The sequence below is a fragment of the Lactuca sativa genome, chromosome 9, assembly GCF_002870075.4.
Source record: "Lactuca sativa cultivar Salinas chromosome 9, Lsat_Salinas_v11, whole genome shotgun sequence".
NCBI classification, from domain to species: Eukaryota; Viridiplantae; Streptophyta; class Magnoliopsida; order Asterales; family Asteraceae; genus Lactuca; species Lactuca sativa.
In genome coordinates, this window is record NC_056631.2 from 91,598,545 (window position 1) to 91,622,742 (window position 24,198).

The window sequence follows — 24,198 nt, forward strand, 5'->3', positions numbered from 1 at the left end:
ATGCATCTACTACCTTTCACACCTACTCATACTCGTCCCAAGTATTGTCTCGTAGTTTTCCAAGTCACCATACAAGAAAATCACATAACAGTTTAACACATCAGATAACAAAACGAAGGCTTTATTATTTCTTCAAACGATTACATAGGTGTTCAAGTTCACCCTAGACTATGCCTCTAATAGGCTACATCATACGATACTATTGCTACTGCATAACTTCATCTTCGGATATGAAGTCCTCATCCTTGATTTCTTTCATGGTTTTCTGCTTCGTCGAGGATCATGTGGAATGCCTTTGGCCTTGGTGGCGTGTTTGGCCTTGCTGACTCGTTTTTCTTTGGGAAGTCCCTAGAGATATGCCCTTCTTTGTTACATCCATAGAACACCTTCTTGTTGGACGTACACTTTCTGGCGTAACGCCCTGTCTTTCCACATTTGTAACAAGTCACCTCCTCGCTACATTTCCCGAAGTGCTTCTTTTTACACTTCTCGCACCACTTGGATTCACCTCCTCCTCCTTCTTCCTTTTTTGAGAATTTCCTTTCTTTGTTGGATTTTGAAGATCCTTCATGCTTCCTTTTTTCTCCTGCCTTGTCTTTTTCTAGACTCCTTTCTCTTATCTAGGTCTCTACATTCCTGGCTGCCCAGATGGCTCCTTTCAAAGTGGTTGCTTGCTTGACCATTGGTCCAAAGTCTGCTGGTAATCCATGGGCAAACTTGTTGACCTTGGAGAGCTCAGTTGGAACTAGGTAAGGAACAAGCTTCATTTTCTCCATAAAACTTGCAGCATACTCGATGACACTCATCCTTCCCTTCTGTTGGGTTGTGTTTTGTGTTAAGTATTGCATCTATTGGGCTCGTTAGCTAGTCCATTTTGTATCTCCGATATGGGCCTGTCCATTCGTGAGTTTAGTAGGGTTTAGTATATATAGGAGCTTGCATGCATCCTAGAAGCATGACGATAGAATAGAACGATCAGAGAATTATTCAGCAAGTTTATTATTATTGTTCTTGTAACCCTAAAATCCTCTACAACGGAAGTTCTTAGTCAAGCTCTGCTGAGGATTGTTTGATCTAATCATTCGACACATATTGATCCATACTTGTGTTATTTACTGCTTTTGCATCCATCGCATTACCTGTTAAGAAGATTTAATCGATCATTAAGTTTGTTAATAACTTATCAATTGGTATCAGAGCAGGAGGCTGTGTAATTCATACACATCTTTTCTGTGAAAAAGGTTGCGATTAGGGTTATTCCGCATTAACTAATATTTATTGAGCCGTCATCCCATGATTGACGTAACTCAGCATTTATTTGTTTTGCCCTAATCTTATATATATTACAAGTCTGATCTTTCAAACAGGTTATACGATCAAGCATGGACGAGTCACAATCAAATCCCATAAACATCTCAAATAGAATTGGATTAATGACGAAGATTCCCATCCTTTACACCCAGGATTACGAAGTCTGGGCACATCACTTTGAAGATTATGTCATTGGATCAGAAGACAATGGATATCTTATTTGGGAAGCAATCATGTCTGGACCATTCGCTCATTCAGCAACGTCTAAAATCATTAAAACTCAGAAAGAGTATAATGATCTGTTGAAGGACGCAAAAGATATTGCTCAAGAAGAAAAGGATAAGTTTCAGTGCAATATTAAAGCATTGAGACTAATCAGATTCGCTCTTCAATCGGATACTTTCAGGCTAGTAAGTTCATGCAGCACTGCCAAAGAAATATGGGATAGGCTGCGAGAGTTATATTCCACAGACGAAGATCTGGAGCATTCCATTCAGACCTTACTCTTATCTGAGTTTGGCGAATTTAAGCAGAATCCCGAGGAAACTGTTACTCAGACATTCGATCGATTCAATCATCTTCTCAGTAAGATGATTAAACACGATATTGAAAGGAAGTTGATTGAACAAAAAGTTACGTTTTTGAATGGTATTAGATCTGAGTGGAGAGCGGTTGTGTCCACTGTTAAAGCTCATGAGCAATTCAAATCTTATTCATTGGCTAAGCTGGTAGGAATTTTGATATCCCAAGAAAAGATTGTCTTGCAGGAGAAGAATGTGGTTTCAAGATTGGGTTCCTTGGCCCTTCTTTCTAAAAGCAAAAGTGTGATGGAAGATGAAGACCTTAACTTAGAAGACTATGACCTTACCTCTGAAGACTATGCAATGATGGTGTCAAATCCAAAGAGGTTTATTAAGAAAAGATTTCCTACCAATAAGAACCAGAATTGGCAGGGAAGCTATAGTTCTGGAAAAGTGAGGGAGGAACCGAAGGCAGAAGAAGCAAAGAAAGAGCCGAAAGCTGAAGGGGATTCTGGGGTGAACTGCTACTACTGTGGAGGAAAGAACCACTATGCCAAAGACTTTGTCCTAAAGAAAATGGCAGAAAAGGATGAAGAAAAAGATGAAGAAGCTGTGTTGATGAAAAAGCTGGAAGAGATCAAGAGAAAGAAAACTACTGCTAACCCTTCTATGAATGCTTTAATTGTGCAGGGTTCGGTAGCGGATGATAAGTTCGGTGGCGTGGAAGTCTGGTCAACCGATTCTGAGGATGATGAAGTTAGAAAGCCATCTCATGGAAAGGCTTATGTTGCGAAAGGTGAAGGAAGTGGTGGAAAGTGTCTGATGGTGTCGGATGTATCTCAAATAAGGGGATACAACACATACGGTGGGAATGAAGACAAGAAGGAGCGAGAGGACTTGTGTTTCACAGCAAAACCTCTCAGCATGCAATTTAATGAGCTTGATGAATTAATCAAGAAGGTACAATCCATTTTTGTTTCATTCAAAGTCCCACAAAATTCATATGAAAAAGAATTAAAAAATGTAAATTCAAGAATCTCATATCTAGACAGCAGTTTAACTCAAACACGGGTCACCAATTCTAACCTAACTGACCAAATAAGCAGGGTGTCTTCAAAGAGTGAGGAACGGAGGATGTGGATAGAGCTGAAGGAGTCAGAGTTGATCAAATCCAAAGACGAAAACATTTATTTACAAAGAGACAATTTAAAACTTTTGAAACAAAGAAATGTCTTTTGTTTGATTGCTAAGCGTCTTTATTCTAACATCACTCAACTTCATCTTAACTGTGAAATAGGACAGAAAATTCATCGCATGATTTTGCCCTTCCTTGAGTTTAAGGAAGATGAAATCGACGCTGAAGCATATAATTGCGAAAGTGTAGTCTCGTCTGAGGATGTAAATCCGACTTATATGTATAGACTAGACAAAATCGAATCTTTCATAAAGTCCAAGGACCATAAGGACATGCTGAAAAACCTTTTGGATGAAAATGATAAATTGAAACTAAGGACTTAAACCATACAAAAGTTTGACTCATTGAATGCCAACTTGAGTTCAGAAACTAAAATTGATGTTGAAAATGCATCTGAGCTTAATGAGGATAATGATACGAGTGAAATTTCTGTAGAGGATGAAGTGGATTGTTCTGAGTTTGTCAAAAGCGAACCCGAAAACCACAAAAATCTTATTTCAGAAAATTATGTGGAGTTTGCTCGTGTGTTCCAACAAAAGTCCCCGATCCTTGAAGAAAAGGCTGTTGTATACCAAAAGGTAAGGACGACTCCAAATCAGGTGTATAAGGTCACAGGAGTAACCGAACATCAGACAGCCAAACTCACGGCCATTGTAAATGAAGATAATGCTGATGGTTGTGATGAGTTCTTCTGGTCCGCCCCCATCGACAATGCTGATGAAACCGTTGGTCTGTCAGAATGGACGTCCTGGAAAACCAAAGGCAGATATGTGCCAGAGCCTTTGAACAAGCCTGATAACTTCGACATACCAAGTACTAGTGGTACAAAAGATGTTCCTGAAGAAAAAGGATTTCCTGCAAAAGATGTCACTCCTTCAAGCGAAACATCATCAGTACAAAGTGCACCGACTGACAAGAAGCAAAAGCAAAAAGCCAATATCCATCGACAGCCAAAGCAATTGAAGAATCAAAAACACCAAAGGAATCGGAGATACAAGAAGAATCTCCATGAGCGAAAACAGTTTTCGCAATCTCAAAACGCCCATTTCTGTTATCATGACATAAATTCGAAGTCAGAGGAAAGTGCTGTTAGACCGCAAGAAAATAATAACAACCGAAAGGACAAGTTCGGTTCTGAAAAATATGACAACCGAAGGCATAGGTTCGGTTCGGAGAACACCAGCTACCGAAAGCATAGGTTCGGTTCCGAGAGCAAATATCACACCCCAAAACCGGAACGGCGGAAACGTTCTGGGGTGGATGACGTCATGTCAAGTATCACAACACATGCATATAGTAATCAAAGTACAACAAAACATTGCATTAATAGTAATAATTTTACATGGTTACATTACATAGTATCAAAGTAATATAAGCAAAATATATAAAAAGTGCAGCAAGGTACTAAGCCATCTTCAACAGCAGCTCCGGGATGTACCTGTCTAATTTCTGACCTGAGATTACAAGTTATTTGAAAAGCGAGTATCAGCATTTTTACAAATGCTGGTGAGTTCATAAATATTTAGTGTCATTTAGTCAAATAACTTTAATAAGTAGCAGTTTAAGTGTTTTCTGGGCATCAGTGTTCTTTCCAGAAAATCCTATATTTTCTTTAAATAAAGCAGCCTTCTACCAAGACTGTTCAGTGTATTGTAGTAAGAGGTATTTTCCCTTAATTGCTATTATTATCAAAATACTGAGTTTGATTATTAAAGAAAGCAAGAGACATCAGGGAATAACATATGCCTCAGCAGTGAGGACTGCTGGCTAAGGCAAAGAATCATAGACTCCAGGAGGGTATCGAACTAACGACACGCCTGATTTAGTCTAACAAAGGGGAGACACAGACCCCAGAAGGTGCTAGGTGAAAGGTATAGCTAGTAAGGTCTAAACAGTGAATATAGACCGCAGACGATACCAGAAGAAAAGTACATCTCGCAAGGTCAAAATAAGGACTACAGACCCTATACAGTATCGGTTGAAAGATACAGCTAGCAAGGTCAAAACAGAGACAATAGACCCCAGACAGTATCAAATGAAAAATATAGCTAGCCAGGTCAAAACAAAGACTATAGACCTCAGACAGTATCAAATGAAAGATACAGCTAGTAAGGTCAAAACAAAGACTATAGACCTCAGACAGTATCAAATGAAAGATACAGCTAGTAAGGTCAAAACAAAGACTATAGACCCCAGACAGTATCAAATGAAAGATACAGCTAGCAAGGTCATAACAGTGTGAATCTGAAAGGTGACATCAGCATACGGTGTAAATTGCTGATGAAATACCGTTACCTTAAAGCCATGAATTATAAGGCAACCCAGGATACTCGTAACCATACTGACTAGAGTTCCAGACGCCCTACAGCATCTATAGAATGTGACATTTGTCACCCTTGGCTTGGTGGGCCGTAGACTGTAGCTAGCAGTCAGGGTGCGGGGTAGTCAATCCCGTATAGGCCTATACACACAATGTCCGCTCTCGTTACAGGAGACTCTGGTTACCAACTAGACGACGGAGAAGGCCGCGTCCCGAAGATGCATCCCAAATAGAGGGTAGTGTGTTTCTAAAGTAGGTGTAGAATAGAGGTAGAGACTCTTAACTGACTTGACTAGAGAATTCCCTATATGTACATACTCATATACATAGTATTTAACTAATGGACCAAACGACCTTCGGACGGCTACCCGATCCCACCAGACCACATCTCAACGAAGAAAAGGAAATAGGGCAGACGAGCCTTCCTAAGTCTTTCAATCATTACTTATATATACCTATATAAGCACGGACATACGTCTAACTATGACTAAGTGCGTTTCAAGTAGAAGTGATCCTTGTGAAGTAGTAGCACCTAACAAGTGAAGTAAAAGCATTCGCAAGCGAAGTAGAAGAGTCGAATAAGTATAAGCGTATCACGAGACAGTGACAACAATAATTCAAACGAGGGCATATCAAGTGTAAGTGATATAGAGTCGATATCAAGTATAAGTGAAGTAAAGTTGTTATCAAGTATAAGCGAAGAAGAATCGTATCATTAAGTAAGAGCGTGAATAAGTATAAGCGTCATCAGGTATAAGCGACTATCAGTATAACTGGAAGCATTACAGAGTAGGAATATGAAATAAGTATAAGCGAATCAGCAATAACTTCACACAAAAATATACGTAAAAAGGAATCTTAATGATAAGTCCTTACGAACAGAAAATTTAACACTTTGTATTCTTTTGTAAAATATGTTTGAAAATCTTGGAAAAATCTTTCACAAACCAGATTAGAATGAATTTAGTTTTAAAAGGTATGAGTAAGAGTTTTAAAACAATTGAAGAAGTGTTAAAGCGTCCTACTCAGTAAAAACAGTGTATAGTGGCAAAATCTTGTGCATGCGGGTTATCAATCACATGTGATTGATATGATAACTGGCATGTTTAACTTGTAATCCCCCCCTATAAAAACATTTAAAAGCATTTAAAAGGTTCATTCAGGGGTATGAACTCACCTGGTGTACGTAGGTCCGACGGAAGTGCCGTTTGGGCGTTCAGGGTCATGCAAGGACTTGAACACGCACAAGGACCTATTTTAACATATGATAACATATGTTTACATACAATTAGCATATAATATACTAATTAACAATTATACACACTCAAAGGAGTGGAAAACACTTTTGGTTGAGTATTTGGGGTCCCGAGTAGCGTTTAAGGGTGCTAAGGGTCTCCTATCAGCTGTGGGACTTTGCTATACTCACATATCTAGTGTGTAAAGGGGTTTAAAGCATCAATATGGACCAAACAAGGAGTTTACGGCCCAACCTAAGGGAGTTTACGGCCGTAAACTCCCAAGGTCACATTCTTGGGTGTTTGATGCTTCTAGCTTGTTGATAGAATTATTCCAAGCACTTTTCCTCAAAGGCATGAGTGGATTTGAGGTTCCTAAGGGCCGTATAATGGAGTTTATGGCCTAAGAACAACTCCTAAAGGGGTTTACGGCCGTAAACTCTAAATGGTTGAGTTTTGTGATGTTTCAAGCCCCAAATGCCTTTCTAGTGATTTCTAATGAAGTGTGATGCCATTTCGGGTGATTAAAACCAACATTTGAGGGGGTTTTTGGGGAGTTTACGGCCTAGGAAATTCTTGGGCCGTAAACTCCAAGAAATCCTTCATTTTCTTGAGTTTAAGTCCTTAGATCCCCTCCTAGTATTTTATGGTAACTGTATATAAGGCCATTTGGGGGGCAAAGATCACACTTTTGGGCATGTTTAAGGGTGTTTACGGCCTTGACCATGTCTGGGCCGTAAACTCCTTTCTTTAATTCATTTTGGAGTGTTCAAGTGTCCTAAAATCAAAGGAATAAGTCCCTAAATTATGCAATAAGCCCTAGGATGAGTTTGGAGTGCATTTTGGGACCATGACTTGTGGAGTTTACGGCCTAAGCGTGTGCTTGGGCCGTAAACTCTTCTTTGAGTCCTAAATCCATGCATTTTAGTGTTTAAACACCCCTAGGCTATATCCCCTAATAGTTTCTAAGCTTATGGTCAAGTTTAAAGGCATATTTGGCACCTTTTTAGGGGTTTACGGCCCTAGAATGTTCCTGGGCCGTAAACTCCTTATCCTCTGCCTTCTTGGATGGTTTTTGGGCTTTAAACATAAATCAATACGCTTAGAATAAGCTAGGGTAAGCGGACTTACAATTTGGAAGCGTTTGGTTGCGAATTTGGGGCGAAAACAGGTCTAGAGAGAGAGAGAGTATAGAGAGAGAGTGTAAAAAGTATCCCATTTGACTCCACTCACCCATATATAGGTTTCACAGTCGGGGCTCAGTGGAATTTTACCCGATACTGCCGTTAAACGGGGCTTTTGGTCGCACCCGATTTAGTGGTCGTAATAATAAAACTTGACATTTTCCAAATGAATGAAAATGTGTGTCCTGTGTTTTTATTTCCTTTTATCACGACTTAACGGCTTGTTAAAGGTAATCCAATGGAATGTTTATTAAATTGATGCCCTCTAATTAACGGAACTTTTATACAGTGGAATATTCCATTAACGGTAACAGGGAAATGTAACGGGACAACTTGGGTTGTCACATCATCCCCCCGTTAGAGGGAATTTCGTCCCGAAATTCAGGTCTAGGCAAGGAAGCAGGTATGAATTGCCGAGTAGAGGTAAGGGAGTACTTCCTATACGGTTGCCCTCGCATTCCCAAGTGATTTCTAGTCTATGTTTGTCCTTCTCACAGACCTTCACATACGGGATGCGAATTCCGCCTAGTGTAGTTAGCGGGTTCCGACTGGTGTATCTATGAAGTCTGGGTTCTCGATGGATTCTATCAAGATGATTGAGGCACGAAGAGTGTTGTCGGATAATCGCATATCAAGTCTAAGAAGTGGATCGGTCGAATGTGAATCTTGTGGCATATCCGAAGGCAGGGGTAGCCTGAAAAAGGGTTGGACCATGTCTCCATGAGGATTCTCGGATGGTCCTAAGCTCTCGGAAGGGTAGAGCTTTTCAGTACTTAGAACATAGTGTAATTCTATGGCAAGATCATCACTGGCGTGATCGCCATTCCGAAGTTCCTAACGTTCTCTCTCGTATGGGTAGTGTAGTCCTTCAGGTTGGTTCTTAGGAATCTCAAGTGGTCTTTAGTTTCGTGTTTTCTGACAACTGGATGATAGAGGCTTCCTAGATCGTCAAGTGGGTTGCGCGACTATGGCCATCAGTTTGCTATAGAGTGCCTATCCCAAGCTTGTGCAAAATGGTCCTGCACTAACAACGCTTGAGATACGGAAACCCTGAGAATCGGGGAGACAGGGCTTCACCAGACGGGTGTTGGACCATTTCGGGAGGTGGTTCTACTATCTCTGCTTGAGATAGTATTCGGGGAACACCTATTAGTCCAAGGAATCTCTACGATTGTGGTTTATTCTAGCGTGGAAAGTGCGTGCTCCTGCATAATCCCTCGACTAACACCAAAGCTGGTGTCGAGTCCATAATCTTTTCGGGATCCGGGTCATGAGATTTAACGCAATTACCTTCGCACTTGACCAAGTATTCTTGGCTGCGAAGGTTACCCCGTGGTTCTCGGTATCCTAGTGTTTACCTCAAAAAATATAATTCATCGTCTACAGGGCGACGACGATTTCCTCCTAGCGAGAGGGTGGAGGATGATAAGCACTACCTGCCTATAACTGGGTGGGCAAGGTGCCTGAGTAGTCAGAGCATCAATTGCAACTACTCTTCCGAAGGTTCTAAGTTTTCTCGGTCTAAGGCAAATCTAGTTAGGGTCTCTTCACTCGGAACTTTACTAGCTCAATCCGCAGTAGTTCTCTTGATTTCTGCTCCTATGCTATCGAATGGGGTGAAAGTGTTCTGCGAAGAGGTTCATGGTAGAACTCATGTTTGGCTTAACCACCGATACTTGATGGATGCCAGCGATATACCTGGTCATAGTAGCCAGCCTCTTGAGTTCTATACTCTGGGTTCACGAACCTGTTGTGTGAGGTGAGAAGGGTCACCCAGGGGAATCTACGGAGTATGCTCCGGTTGGTTGTTGTCTTCTAAAGTATCTGCAGTGTCCTTCGCTTCGGTGTTCATCTGACTACGAGGGGTCGGTCCATCGCGCGGGGTACTCTCACTTGGGTACTTCGGAAGGTTTGAGATAAGAGGGACGATTGACGGATTGCATTAGATGTGGTTATTTGTGTTAGGTTCGGGTTCGGAGGAACCTTTATTTGCCGATATGGCCATGGAGAAAGCTCACAGCACTAAGAATGTACACATGGTTGCACGAAGTCAAACCATGATCAATAGAGTCGTCGAAGTTGGCACACTTCGACATGATACGAAGTGAAGATCGATAGAGTCATGTGCCGAATAGGCACACAAGTTCTAGGCGTCTCGGGTTTCGTCCTATGTATCGCTACCGCGGATACTTGGACTGATAGAGTCGATGCGGAACTATAGAGAGTTCTAAGTGTTTCCGAATAGAGTATCTCTTCATGAACGAATTCTCACAAGGCATTTCTATAATCGCCTCACATATACTAGTCATGTATATTTAAGGTGGGTAGGACTGTTGACTGAGCGACCCCGCCCTAAATCCACAACCAAATGAGGAACAGGAAATGAGGCGGCATTCGCTCACTCTAGGTCTGTCCATCCTAAATATACATGGCCGTAACGTATATGTTTAGCCATTATAGTTTTACCTAATGAATTTAAATTTTTTTAACAGTGCTGCGACTTTCGCCTTACTGGAAAGAATTTATATTTGAATTAGTCTTTTATTGTTCTTAGTTTAGTTATCCAAGATCGAGAGACGTACCAAAAATCTAACGAGTTTCCTTGCTGCTTCTCCCTAAGCAGTAGTGTCAGGCTCCTTCTATGTCTTCGTCTTTCTCTTCGGTTGGGCAGTCCCTCTTAAAGTGTCCCATTTTACCACATAGGTGGCAAACTATACGGGTCGCCACATTGGTGGTTGGTGTAATGAACTCAACCGGGGTTCTGCAGACATGAGCAGTATGCCCCAGCATGTGGCACCTAGCACAATAGAGTTCCCGGCAGGTACCACGATGATGGTAGCTGCACTTGCTGCAGTGGGGAAGGTCTCCTAGGTATGGTCTTCTTGAGGTCGGGAGGGAAGGATTTACAGGGGTATAGACTACCTCAACTCATTGCCCTTCGGAAGGTCCTGGCGCCGAGGTACTTCGCTCCTCCATCTTGAGTTTTCTCTTTAGTGGGTTCAGTGGAGGTTCTTGGGTGGCTGAGTGTGGAAGAGTGGGTTGCTGTCGTCCATTGCCAGGATTGGTAATCCCGACAGGGCCCTTGCTAACATTGGCGTTGTTAGCATTCAAGTGAGCCATGACAGCTGCTACGGCTGCTGAGACTGCAGCTTGGAACGTAGCTTCATCGAATAAGAGGGCAGGTTTCTTGCTTGCGGATTGGTTACGCTTCTTCGGTGACATGGTTTTTCCTACACAGAAAGGAATACAAGGTAATAAGAGACGATGATTAACCCTGGACAGTTCTGTCCTAAATAGGTCAGGCCTAAATTTTCCCGTGCCTCGGGTACTGGTTGTTTGAACGTTGACCTACATCCCTATGATGTAGTCCTGGTAATCGAAGTAGGAATATGAGTATCGGAAAAAGGCCATAAGATGCGAGTCGTTCCTACTAAGTTACCTGTATACCGGGGAAAGGTTTCACTCTCCGGCCTGGAGAGATCTGAGAACGATTCGGAACGAAACCATGGGAAGAGAGGTTCACAAGGGCAGATAGCTAAAATTTTCTCAATAGAGGTGCGGGGATCCGCCCTAATCGTGTATCCGGCAACGGGAAACGACGATTTACCTAACACATAGCGTGAGTAGTGTAACCATTAACTCACTATACTGCATCATTTTTAAGGGTGAATTATCGTGACGAATACGAGGAAAAGACAATTCCCGGGTTCCATGTACTAGCTCCCTCGGTCTGCCTCATATCTTTGACTAGAATCGGCGTTGGCTTCCTTTGGGGTAGTTTCCTAGGGTTCTCTTCTCATATGGACATATCGAATTTCTACTCCGCCTTCCTTCTGATTCCAACTGTGGGTGTCATCACTTCAGGATGGATGACTGGGAATCTCCGAAGTTTAGGCGAATCTCTCACCACTGTCCCTAAGAGAATATGGGCACTTAGTGCATTCAATAGTCTCGACCCAGTTCATTTATTTCCAAACAGGAAATTTTCTCAATGAATCTCCTCGGGGTCGAAATCAACTCTTCTGTCAAGCACTGAAGTGGGTAGGGTTTTCTATAGGGTTCACGCGAGAATGGAAATGTCTAAAGAATCCTAAGGGATTATTAACATTTCACTGTGTGATCCATATCGAGTCCTGCTACGATTACACAGGGTATACAAATCCTATATAGCTTAGATCCGATAGGCCTTCGAATATGTGATACTACTCTAGGACCACATCCCAACGAGGAAAAGGAAGCAGAGCGATACCACACATTCTTAGCCTATGGGATCCTTATTATATAAAATCTTGGAAGTATACCCTCTGTAGTTGTAGGTATATCAACAAGGATCTTTTTAGTTATTCACGCAAGGTTGTTTATAGATTCTAAAATACCCCCATGGTATTTTAATTCTTGATTGAGTCTTATCTTCTGATTATGATTCTGGGATTAGTGTGGATCTTTTAGCGTTCTAAAATACTCCTATAGTATTTTAACTTTATGTTGGGCTCTAGCATTCCTAGTTGGTAAGTTTCAGACCTGCTGCACACCACTATCACTCCCGAGCACACGTTCATCGCATCTAGGATAAATGTAGTTGATCAGTTACATTTATCCCAAGCTTACGATTACATAACTGCCCGGGTTTGACTGTAGTGCCCAACATCCGAAGACTTTTATTATTGTTCTCCTTGTGATACTTTTGTTCAAGTGTTTAGATTCTAGATGTTATTATACTTTGGTAAAATATGGTTATATTTTAAAGTATAATTCCTGGTCAGAGTGTTTTATCCCATTGTATTTATAGGCTGTATATCTTTTATGAATTGATATACTTAGCTCACTATAAACAATGCTCTGATACCAATCTATCACACCCCAAAACCGGAACGGCGGAAACGTTCTGGGGTGGATGACGTCATGTCAAGTATCACAACACATGCATATAGTAATCAAAGTACAACAAAACATTGCATTAATAGTAATAATTTTACATGGTTACATTACATAGTATCAAAGTAATATAAGCAAAATATATATAAAGTGCAGCAAGGTACTAAGCCATCTTCAACAGCAGCTCCGGGATGTACCTGTCTAATTTCTGACCTGAGATTACAAGTTATTTGAAAAGCGAGTATCAACATTTTTACAAATGCTGGTGAGTTCATAAATATTTAGTGTCATTTAGTCAAATAACTTTAATAAGTAGCAGTTTAAGTGTTTTCTGGGCATCAGTGTTCTTTCCAGAAAATCCTATATTTTCTTTAAATAAAGCAGCCTTCTACCAAGACTGTTCAGTGTATTGTAGTAAGAGGTATTTTCCCTTAATTGCTATTATTATCAAAATACTGAGTTTGATTATTAGAGAAAGCAAGAGACATCAGGGAATAACATATGCCTCAGCAGTGAGGACTGCTGGCTAAGGCAAAGAATCATAGACTCCAGGAGGGTATCGAACTAACGACACACCTGATTTAGTCTAACAAAGGGGAGACACAGACCCCAGAAGGTGCTAGGTGAAAGGTATAGCTAGTAAGGTCTAAACAGTGAATATAGACCGCAGACGATACCAGAAGAAAAGTACATCTCGCAAGGTCAAAACAAGGACTAAGACCCCATACAGTATCGGTTGAAAGATACAGCTAGCAAGGTCAAAACAGAGACAATAGACCCCAGACAGTATCAAATGAAAAATACAGCTAGCCAGGTCAAAACAAAGACTATAGACCTCAAACAGTATCAAATGAAAGATACAGCTAGTAAGGTCAAAACAAAGACTATAGACCTCAGACAGTATCAAATGAAAGATACAGCTAGTAAGGTCAAAACAAAGACTATTGACCCCAGACAGTATCAAATGAAAGATACAGCTAGCAAGGTCATAACAGTGTGAATCTGAAAGGTGACATCAGCATACAGTGTAAATTGCTGACGAAATACCGTTACCTTAAAGCCATGAATTATAAGGCAACCCAGGATACTCGTAACCATACCAACTAGAGTTCCAGACGCCCTACAGCATCTATAGAATGTGACATTTGTCACCCTTGGCTTGGTGGGCCGTAGACTGTAGCTAGCAGTTAGGGTGCGGGGTTGTCAATCCCGTATAGGCCTATACACACAATGTCCGCTCTCCTTACAGGAGACTCTGGTTACCAACTAGACGACGGAGAAGGCCGCGTCCCGAAGATGCATCCCAAATAGAGGGTAGTGTGTTTCTAAAGTAGGTGTAGAATAGAGGTAGAGACTCTTAACTGACTTGACTAGAGAATTCCCTATATGTACATACTCATATACATAGTATTTAACTAATGGACCAAACGACCTTCGGACGGCTACCCGATCCCACCAGACCACATCTCAACGAAGAAAAGGAAATAGGGCAGATGAGCCTTCCTAAGTCTTTCAATCATTACTTATATATACCTATATAAGCACGGACATACGTCTAACTATGACTAAGTGCGTTTCAAGTAGAAGTGATCCTTGTGAAGTAGTAGCACCTAACAAGTGAAGTAAAAGCGTTCGCAAGCGAAGTAGAAGAGTCGAATAAGTATAAGCGTATCACGAGACAGTGACAACAATAATTCAAACGAGGGCGTATCAAGTGTAAGTGATATAGAGTCGATATCAAGTATAAGTGAAGTAAAGTTGTTATCAAGTATAAGCGAAGAAGAATCGTATCATTAAGTAAGAGCGTGAATAAGTATAAGCGTCATCAGGTATAAGCGACTATCAGTATAAGTGGAAGCATTACAGAGTAGGAATATGAAATAAGTATAAGCGAATCGGCAATAACTTCACACAAAAATATACGTAAAAAGGAATCTTAATGATAAGTCCTTACGAACAGAAAATTTAACACTTTGTATTCTTTTGTAAAATATGTTTGAAAATCTTGGAAAAATCTTTCACAAACGAGATTAGAATGAATTTAGTTTTAAAAGGTATGAGTAAGAGTTTTAAAACAATTGAAGAAGTGTTAAAGCGTCCTACTCAGTAAAAACAATGTATAGTGGCAAAATCTTGTGCATGCGGGTTATCAATCACATGTGATTGATATGATAACTGGCATGTTTAACTTGTAATCCCCCCCTATAAAAACATTTAAAAGCATTTAAAAGGTTCATTCAGAGGTATGAACTCACCTGGTGTAAGTAGGTCCGACGGAAGTGCCGTTTGGGCGTTCGGGGTCACGCAAGGACTTGAACACACACAAGGACCTATTTTAACATATGATAACATATGTTTACATACAATTAGCATATAATATACTAATTAACAATTATACACACTCAAAGGAGTGGAAAACACTTTTGGTTGAGTGTTTGGGGTCCCGAGTAGCGTTTAAGGGTGCTAAGGGTCTCCTATCAGCTGTGGGACTTTGCTATACTCACATATCTAGTGTGTAAAGGGGTTTAAAGCATCAATATGGACCAAACAAGGAGTTTACGGCCCAACCTAAGGGAGTTTACAGCCGTAAACTCCCAAGGTCACATTCTTGGGTGTTTAATGCTTGTAGCTTGTTCATAGAATTATTCCAAGCACTTTTCCTCAAAGGCATGAGTGGATTTGAGGTTCCTAAGGGCCTTATAATGGAGTTTACAGCCTAAGAACAACTCCTAAAGGAGTTTACGGCCGTAAACTCTAAATGGTTGAGTTTTGTGATGTTTCAAGCCCCAAATGCCTTTCTAGTGATTTCTAATGAAGTGTGATGCCATTTCGGGTGATTAAAACCAACATTTGAGGGGGTTTTTGGGGAGTTTACGGCCTAGGAAATGCTTGGGCCGTAAACTCCAAGAAATCCTTCATTTTCTTGAGTTGAAGTCCTTAGATCCCCTGATCACACTTTTGGGCATGTTTAAGGGTGTTTACGGCCTTGACCATGTCTGGGCCGTAAACTCCTTTCTTTAATTCATTTTGGAGTGTTCAAGTGTCCTAAAATCAAAGGAATAAGTCCCTAAATTATGCAATAAGCCCTAGGATGAGTTTGGAGTGCATTTTGGGACCATGACTTGTGGAGTTTACGGCCTAAGCGTGTGCTTGGGCCGTAAACTCTTCTTTGAGTCCTAAATCCATGCATTTTAGTGTTTAAACACCCCTAGGCTATATCCCCTAATAGTTTCTAAGCTTATGGTCAAGTTTAAAGGCATATTTGGCACCTTTTTAGGGGTTTACGGCCCTAGAATGTTCCTGGGCCGTAAACTCCTTATCCTCTGCCTTCTTGGATGGTTTTTGGGCTTTAAACATAAATCAATACGCTTAGAATAAGCTAGGGTAAGCGGACTTACAATTTGGAAGCGTTTGGTTGCGAATTTGGGGCGAAAACGGGTCTAGAGAGAGAGAGAGTATAGAGAGAGAGTGTAAAAAGTCTCCCATTTGACTCCACTCACCCATATATAGGTTTCACAGTCGGGGCTCAGTGGAATTTTACCCGATACTGCCGTTAAACGGGGCTTTTGGTCGCACCCGATTTAGTGGTCGTAATAATAAAACTTGACATTTTCCAAATGAATGAAAATGTGTGTCCTGTGTTTTTATTTCCTTTTATCACGACTTAACGTCTTGTTAAAGGTAATCCAATGGAATGTTTATTAAATTGATGCCCTCTAATTAACGGAACTTTTATACAGTGGAATATTCCGTTAACGGTAACGGGGAAATGTAACGGGACAACTTGGGTTGTCACAGCAAAAGCGACCAAAGTTCAAGATTCGGTCCCACAAATGACCAAAAACAAAAGGGTCACTCAGGACCTCAAGAATGCAAAAATTCCCAATCTAACTTCTCTCATTCTAATTCTTCTAATTCTTCTCAACCTCATTCTAAATCCAATTCTATTCATACTCAAAAACCAAAATCTTCAGCAGATTTGAAAGGAAAATCGAAGGTTTCCTCAGTCAAAACAAATCAAAATCATCCCAATGTCCAAATGCCTAAACCTGAATCCAAACCGACAGTAACAAATCCCAATAAAATTAAGGTTTTCACCATTAAAAAGAAAGATGAAACAACTTTAATAAAAAGAACATATCTTGTTGACATCTCTCTTACTATTCCTGTTCCTGTGAAAGGCTTACGTGGACCCAAGAAACTTTGGGTTCCTAAATCTGCTTAATTTTTGCAGGTTATCAGTGACGAGCAGTTTGACGAAGAATGGTATATTGACTGTAGCTGCTCACGTCACATGACAGGAAGGAAGGAAGAGTTGAGGGAATTTCGGTCTCTTTCAAACGGTGGAAATGTCAAGTTCGGGAACAACTCATTCGGCACGATAAAAGGCTATGGAATGATAACAAATGGAGGTTTCACAATCAGAAAGGTTGCATACGTTGAAGGACTGCAACACAACCTCATTAGTGTATCTCAGCTTGTTGGAGGTACCGGTCTCAAGGTCTCTTTCGACGATGAGGGTTCAGAGATAATTGAAAAGAAAACAAAAAGAGTAATTCTCAAATCGGAGCGCAAAGGCGAAATGTTTCCCCTGAATCTCAAACCCATCAAAGGAAATCCAGCTATCTGCCTGTTATCCAAAGCACAATCTGACGAAAGCTGGCTGTGGCACCAAAGGCTCTCTCATCTCAACTTCAAGGATATCAAGAAACTTGTCACAGGTGGTCATGTTCGAGGTCTTCCATTGCTCAAATTCGATCGAGAACATTTATGTGCTGCGAGTGAAATGGGGAAGCAGAGTCGTCAAAGTCACCCATCGATTGTAAACACTAAAGTTGTTGAACCATTAGAGTTAATTCACATTGACTTGTGTGGTCCATCATCTATCGAAAGCATCGACGGTAGCAAGTATATTCTTGTCATTGTTGATGACTTTTCACGTTTTACATGGGTGTTCTTTCTGAAGCACAAATCTGAAGCAACTCTCAAGCTAAAGATGTTTATCAAGCAGGTTGAAGTGCAGCTGAGGAAAGTCGTTCGCAACATCAGAAGCGACAATGGGCTGGAATTCAAAAATAAAGAATTCGAAGACTTCTTGGCAGAAAAAAGAACCAGTCACAACTTCTCAGCTCCCTACACCCCTCAACAAAACGGAATTGTCGAAAGACGAAACCGATCTTTGTGTGAGGCGGCCCGAACCATGCTAAGTTTTGCCTCTTTACCTTTATTTTTTTTGGGCTGATGCTATTGTTGCAGCATGTTTTACGCAGAACAGGTCCTATCTCAATAAACGCTTTAATCTCACTCCTTATGAGATCATCAACAACAGGAAGCCAAATGTCAAATTCTTCCACGTATTCGGCTCACGGTGTTTCACCTTCAATTCTAAAGAACATCGTAACAAGTTTGACGTGAAAGCCGATGAAGGGATATTTCAGGGATACTCTCTCACTTTGAAAGCATACAGGGTTTTGAACAAACGTTCGAGGAAGTTTGAAGAAACTTATTATGTGACTTTCGATGACAGCTATGTCAAAAAGCTGAAGACCAGTGAAGACACAGTTGGAGAATTTTTTTCTCAAACAGGCCAAGTCACAGCCTCGATTGCAAACCTATTTGAGAAGTTTGTTGAGTTATTCGATGAACCAGAGAAGGCCACTCTCTCGGAAGCTAGTGCAGCAGACAACAAAGTAGATCATCTGAAGCAACTCATCGAAAATGCTGCCAAGCAAATGAATGAAGGAGGATCAAGTTCCAACGACCCTCCGCAACACGATGCTTCAGTTGAGGGGGAGGATCCACCTTCTTCTTCACAGCCGGGCTCACATGTTGAGGGGGAGAACTGTTCTCCAGCTGCTCCCGAACGCCCATATGTACCCGAAAGTCCTGTGGTACCCGAAAGCTCAACACCACCCGAAACTCCTGTAGCTCCGGAAAGTCAAGATAGACCTGAAAGCTTATCTGTCGAGGGGGAGAATGCAGATATGTTCTATGACTCTGATAGTCAATCTGAACTAGACGAGCTGGTAAATGCTGAATTAGATCCATCCTATGATCCAAATTATCCTCCTCTTGTCAAATGGACCAGAGATCATCCTGTTTCACAGGTTGTCGGTAATGTCTCTGAAAAGGTCCTGACCCGATCTCAACTAAAGGATAAGCAAACTTCCTTATTTTCAAAAGTAGAGTTCTGTATGTTTAACTCCTTCGTCTCAAAAGTTGAACCAAAGACAGTTAACACTGCTCTTGATCACTCCGATTGGGTTCAAGCTATGCAAGAAGAACTTAATGAATTCGAAAGAAATAAAGTTTGGCGCCTCATTCCAACTCCTCCAGATGCCTCGGTTGTTGGTCTAAAATGGGTCTTCAGAAATAAGATGGATAAGGAAGGCAATGTGATATGAAACAAAGCTCGTCTAGTGGTGAAAGGATACTGCCAGGAGGAAGGAATCGATTATGAGGATACTTTTGCTCCTGTGGCTAGGCTGGAATCTGTTCGAATATTTCTTGCCTATGCTGCACACAAGAACTTTGAGGTCTTCCAAATGGACGTAAAGTGCGCATTTCTAAATGGAGAACTCGAAGAAACGGTGTACGTAGAGCAACCACCTGGATTTGTTAATGAAAAATACCCCAATCATTGTTATATTCTGGACAAAGCGGTATATGGACTGAAACAAGCACCGAGGGCCTGGTATGAAACGCTAACCAAGTTTTTAAAGATGTCCAAATTCAAACAAGGTTCGGTTGACCCAACCTTCTTTCGTAAGAAGGAAGGTAATCACCTTATGATTGTTCAAATCTATGTCGATGATGTCATCTTTGGCTCAACGAATCCTAGCTTAACGGCTGAATTCAGAAAGCTGATGGAGACTAAATTTGAAATGAGCTCAATGGGTCCAATTAACTTTTTCCTTGGTTTAAATATTAGACAGGGACCCGAAGGCATCTTTATTAACCAGGAAGCTTACACGAAGACTCTCCTTGCTAAATTTGGCATGATGGGAGACTTAAAGGTTAAAGTTCCAATGGCGTTCGGCACCAATCTCACTACATCCTTGGATAAACCAGCAGTCGATATTATGCTATATTGTCAAATGATCGGTTCTTTAGTGTACCTTACTGCTAGCAGGCCTGATATAATGTTTTCTGTTTGTTACTGTGCTAGATTTCAGGCAGATCCTCGTGAACCTCACATGCTTGCAGTGAAGAACATACTGCGGTATCTCAAGCGAACTACCTCTTTAGGCCTATGGTATCCATCCAACTCAGGCTTTTTCGTTCAAGCCTACTCAGATGCATACCTTGGAGGTTGTGGACTAGACAGGAAAAGCACCACTGGAGGCTGCCAATTCCTTGACGGGAAGTTGGTTAGTTGGCAATCAAAGAAACAAACCTATGTATCCCTGTCTACCGCTGAGGCAGAATACATCGCAGCTGCCTCCTGTACTTCTAAAGTGATTTGGATCCAAAGCCAACTCAGGGACTATGGACTCAATATGAAAAAGATCCCACTATATTGCGACTCTGAAAGTGCAATTAGGATCTGTCATAACCCAGTACAACACTCCAAGACTAAGCACATAGCATTAAGGTATCACTTCATTAAGGATCATGTGGAAGATGGGAACATCGAAATACACTTTGTTCGAACCACTGATCAACTGGCCGACATCTTCACCAAAGCTCTTCCTGAAGCATCTTTTAACAAAATACTACAAGGGCTAGGTATGATGGAATCCGAGTCAGTACCAAAAATTATCTCTGAAGCTTAAAAGCAAGAAGCGAAATAGACCGAACGTTCGGGTTCGAGTCTTGTGCTAATGTACCGAAATGAACCGAATGCTCGGGTTCGGTTGCATTATTTGCTTTTTGCTCATCACTCAAATGTAGTTTCCTTGGTTGTAGATCTTATGTATAAATTTTCCAAATTCATTTTCTTATTGTCAAAGTTATTCTCTTTTTCAAATCTATTTTCTTTGGCGACCGAAATCAACCGAACGTTCGGGTTCGGTTCCAAAATTTTTCTCACCTGAAATAGACCGAATGCTCGGGTTTGGTTCCAAAGTTTTTCTCAACCGAATTAGACCGAACGCTCAGGTTCGATTCCAACAATTTTTTTTGTATAATTTTTTTATGTCCTATTTTTATTTTATTTTATCAAAAATTCCAAAAACCAATTTTCTTTTAATTCATTTTTTTTATATATAAATTCAAAAACTCCAAAACAATTTTTTTTATTTTATTGGCTCTTTTTTTATGTCTCGTTTTGGGTAAATTATTTCACTAGCTAAGTGTCCCTAGAAGCATGTTGCTGTATGTGTCCAAAGCCTCACCTGATTCTGAATAATAGCCTTACTGACTTGGTATAAACAAACCTTGTCTTCCCAATCAGGCTATCATATTTATTCTAATCATGAGCTACCTAACTCTCTTCTCACATGAGATAAGAGTTTTCTACTTGGTCCTATTTTTATAGCAGAGGTACTTTGGTTTCTTTATACCATCTACATCATTGTTCTCCATCTCCCTCGTTTCACAAACGTAACCCTTGAGACTCTCAGACATTACCACTGAGGTTTATGGTTGCACAATTTCTGTGTTCATGATCTTAGCTTCGTGTCACTACGTGCCAAGTGAAACCCAAAATTCAATACCCATTATGCATTGACGGTGAACAATTAATTTGCTCAAGCTTTCACTAATGAATTGACGAATGTACCACATGAAATCTCTATTTTTCTTTTGCGTGATTCCTATGAAATTGTTAACACCCATAACATTTCTTCCGTTCGGATCCAGTTTTAATTTTTGTTGAGATTTTACATATTTCCTAGCCAAATTAAATTATCTTCAACCTACTTGTTCAACAGACTACATTGGTCTCACAAGTACTTCGTTCGATTTCTATCTTATATCAAGATTAGGAATTTTGAATCGAAGCGAAAGCCACCCTCATAAGCCTAATTAAAAGAAGCCTTTCAACACTTCTTAATAAGTGTCTGATCGTTATTCAACGGGAAACCACACAAACACTTTAAAGTCTCTCTTGATTTTGAATGAAGAGATTCGTGCCCGGGATCCCCTGCTTCGTGTCTTTATTGACATCACATCATCCCTCAAAAGTGTTGCTTTATTTCTTTTTCTTTTACACACTCAGCACGAAAATCTTTTTGATTTTCCAAAATTCTGGTTTCATTAATTCTAAGGAATTTTAATTGGGTTGGCTGTTATCAAAAGTTGTGGTTAATATTGATCCACGTGGCAATTTTATTTTAAAGATGCCATTACAATTTAAAGGGATAAGATGACGACATAATGACTCAGGCGGGAGTCCAATCGATTTGATTTCAAACGGCGCAACAGGGAAACGCGTGCGCATAGGAACCATTTCATATCCAAACGACGCCTGATGGGAAGGCGTGTTATTAGGGCCTGACATTCTCTCTCATGCGTGATCATCGGCACGTCAACTGTCACGAATCAGTCACTTCCGAAAAACCCTTCGTTTTTCAATTGAAGATTTGGGAAGATATGTTCTCTCCTTTACCCTCACTATAAAAGGCAGTGTAACCCACCATTTACCTCTTTACCGTGCCTATATTTCCAGAGAGCCAGAAATCCTTCAAACTTCACTGTTCATCATCTCTTCCACTTTCTTCAAAACAATGGCAGATTCTTCTTCAGTCCACGCAACATCCCATATCTTGCCCATTTGCCCACAGAAAAGCTTAATCATCGATTTAACTCCTCAATCGTATGACGCATTCATGGTCCCCGTCATCGAATGCCTGAAGTTTTCTCCAATCGCTCCTGCACTTACCAGGGCTGAAACTGTTCCGATGGAATTCTTGTCACAGATCTTTGCCACCGCTCACTACGACAAGGTCGTCGACAGAATCTTCTTTGATGTCTATGAGCACAAGGTGTCGATTTCAAAGCCGCGGTTCTGCTCATTGTTAGGGTTTGACGTGGATTCTTCCAGGGTCAATCCAGAATCCATCCCCATGGGTCATTTGTTCAACATGTTCTACAACATGGGATACACGGAGGTGCTTACTAAGGTAACGAAATTCAAGAAGTTGTGCCTACCTCCACAGTGGAATGGGATGTTCACTATTTTGTTCAAGGGTTTATCTGAACGAAGTGTCGGGTCTGATGGAGCCAGCCGTTTATTTCTCTCCATACTGTATGGTCTCTACAATGGCATCAACATGGACTATGGGTCCGTTCTGTGGCAACAACTCATTCAGAGTCTCTCCTCCACTTCCAGACATTCAGAGATTTCGTATGCTCAGTTCTAGACCATTATCACGAAATGGGTGCTGGACAAGTACCATATCCCCATTGTCGCTGGTGCTCCAATGTCTTCGATTGGTACCTTTCATACCACGAAGATCATTGTGTCGGATGCTTCAAAGTTTTCATTCAACGGGTCTATTCCGGAAACCATGTATGGGGATGTTCCCGCTGATAGCCGGATTATCAGGACGTACAAGGAGTTCAAGCGTTCTGGTCCAAGGGATCTTACTCCGGAGATGCTGAAATCCATTCATGACGCCGACAAGCCTGCTCCAAGAGGCAAGAAGGCTGATAAGGGAAACAGGTGGTCAAGGGGGCAAAAGGCCCGTCTCTAAAGAAGAGGAAACCCATCAGGGCTGCTCGGTCTCCCCAGCAGAAGAGGAGAAAAACTCAACCGAGGCGAAAGCTGGTTATCGCTTCCTCCTCAAGCGAATCTGAGGGTGAGAGTTCTGATTCTGATGACTCTCCACGTGGCAACACTCTACCCAGATCTCCGACCCCTGAAGTTCATGTCTCTACTTCTCCAATGTCCTCTCCACCTAAAACCATTCCTATTTCTATTCCCCCCATAACTTCCACTACTCAAATACCACCCACTTCCATCCCAATACCTCCACCAATATTCACCGACGCAACCACCACAACCACTGCAGATGTTAGAACCAACGTATCTGATACGGGGGTTCATACTGACGCACCTAAATCCACCCCAACACCCGAAACCACTCCAGAAACCGAACCCACGCCTACACCTGAACAAACAACACAACCCGAACCTACCCATACTACAGAACCACCAGCTTCACCACCACCATCTTCTCCTGGTCACGCATTAGAAGGAGAAGAACCACTCCTTGGCGGGGAGAATATGACTTTTGACTCGATCTACTATAGCCCGTTTCAAGTACAAAGCGATGACGATGACGACGCTCCTGTCACTAAAAGGCATCTCCAGGAGCTCCATGACAAAATTGACTTGCTCATCGCCTCCTCTTCCACTTCTCAGTCATCCCTATCTGAAGCTGCAGTTCAGAAAATTGTTGATGCTTTCTCCAAAGCTCAACAAGCTTCCCTTTCTTCTGCAACCACCGCCATAGATGCCTCTACCAATGCCTGTCAGGCTGCGACCGAAAAATTCGATAAACTATTTACTGATGCCTCTTCCCTGTTGAAGTCCTTACAGGAGAGTGCCAATGCTGCCAAGACTACGCTGGAACCTATTGTCCACCAGCTGGCAATATCAGTCGCAACTGAG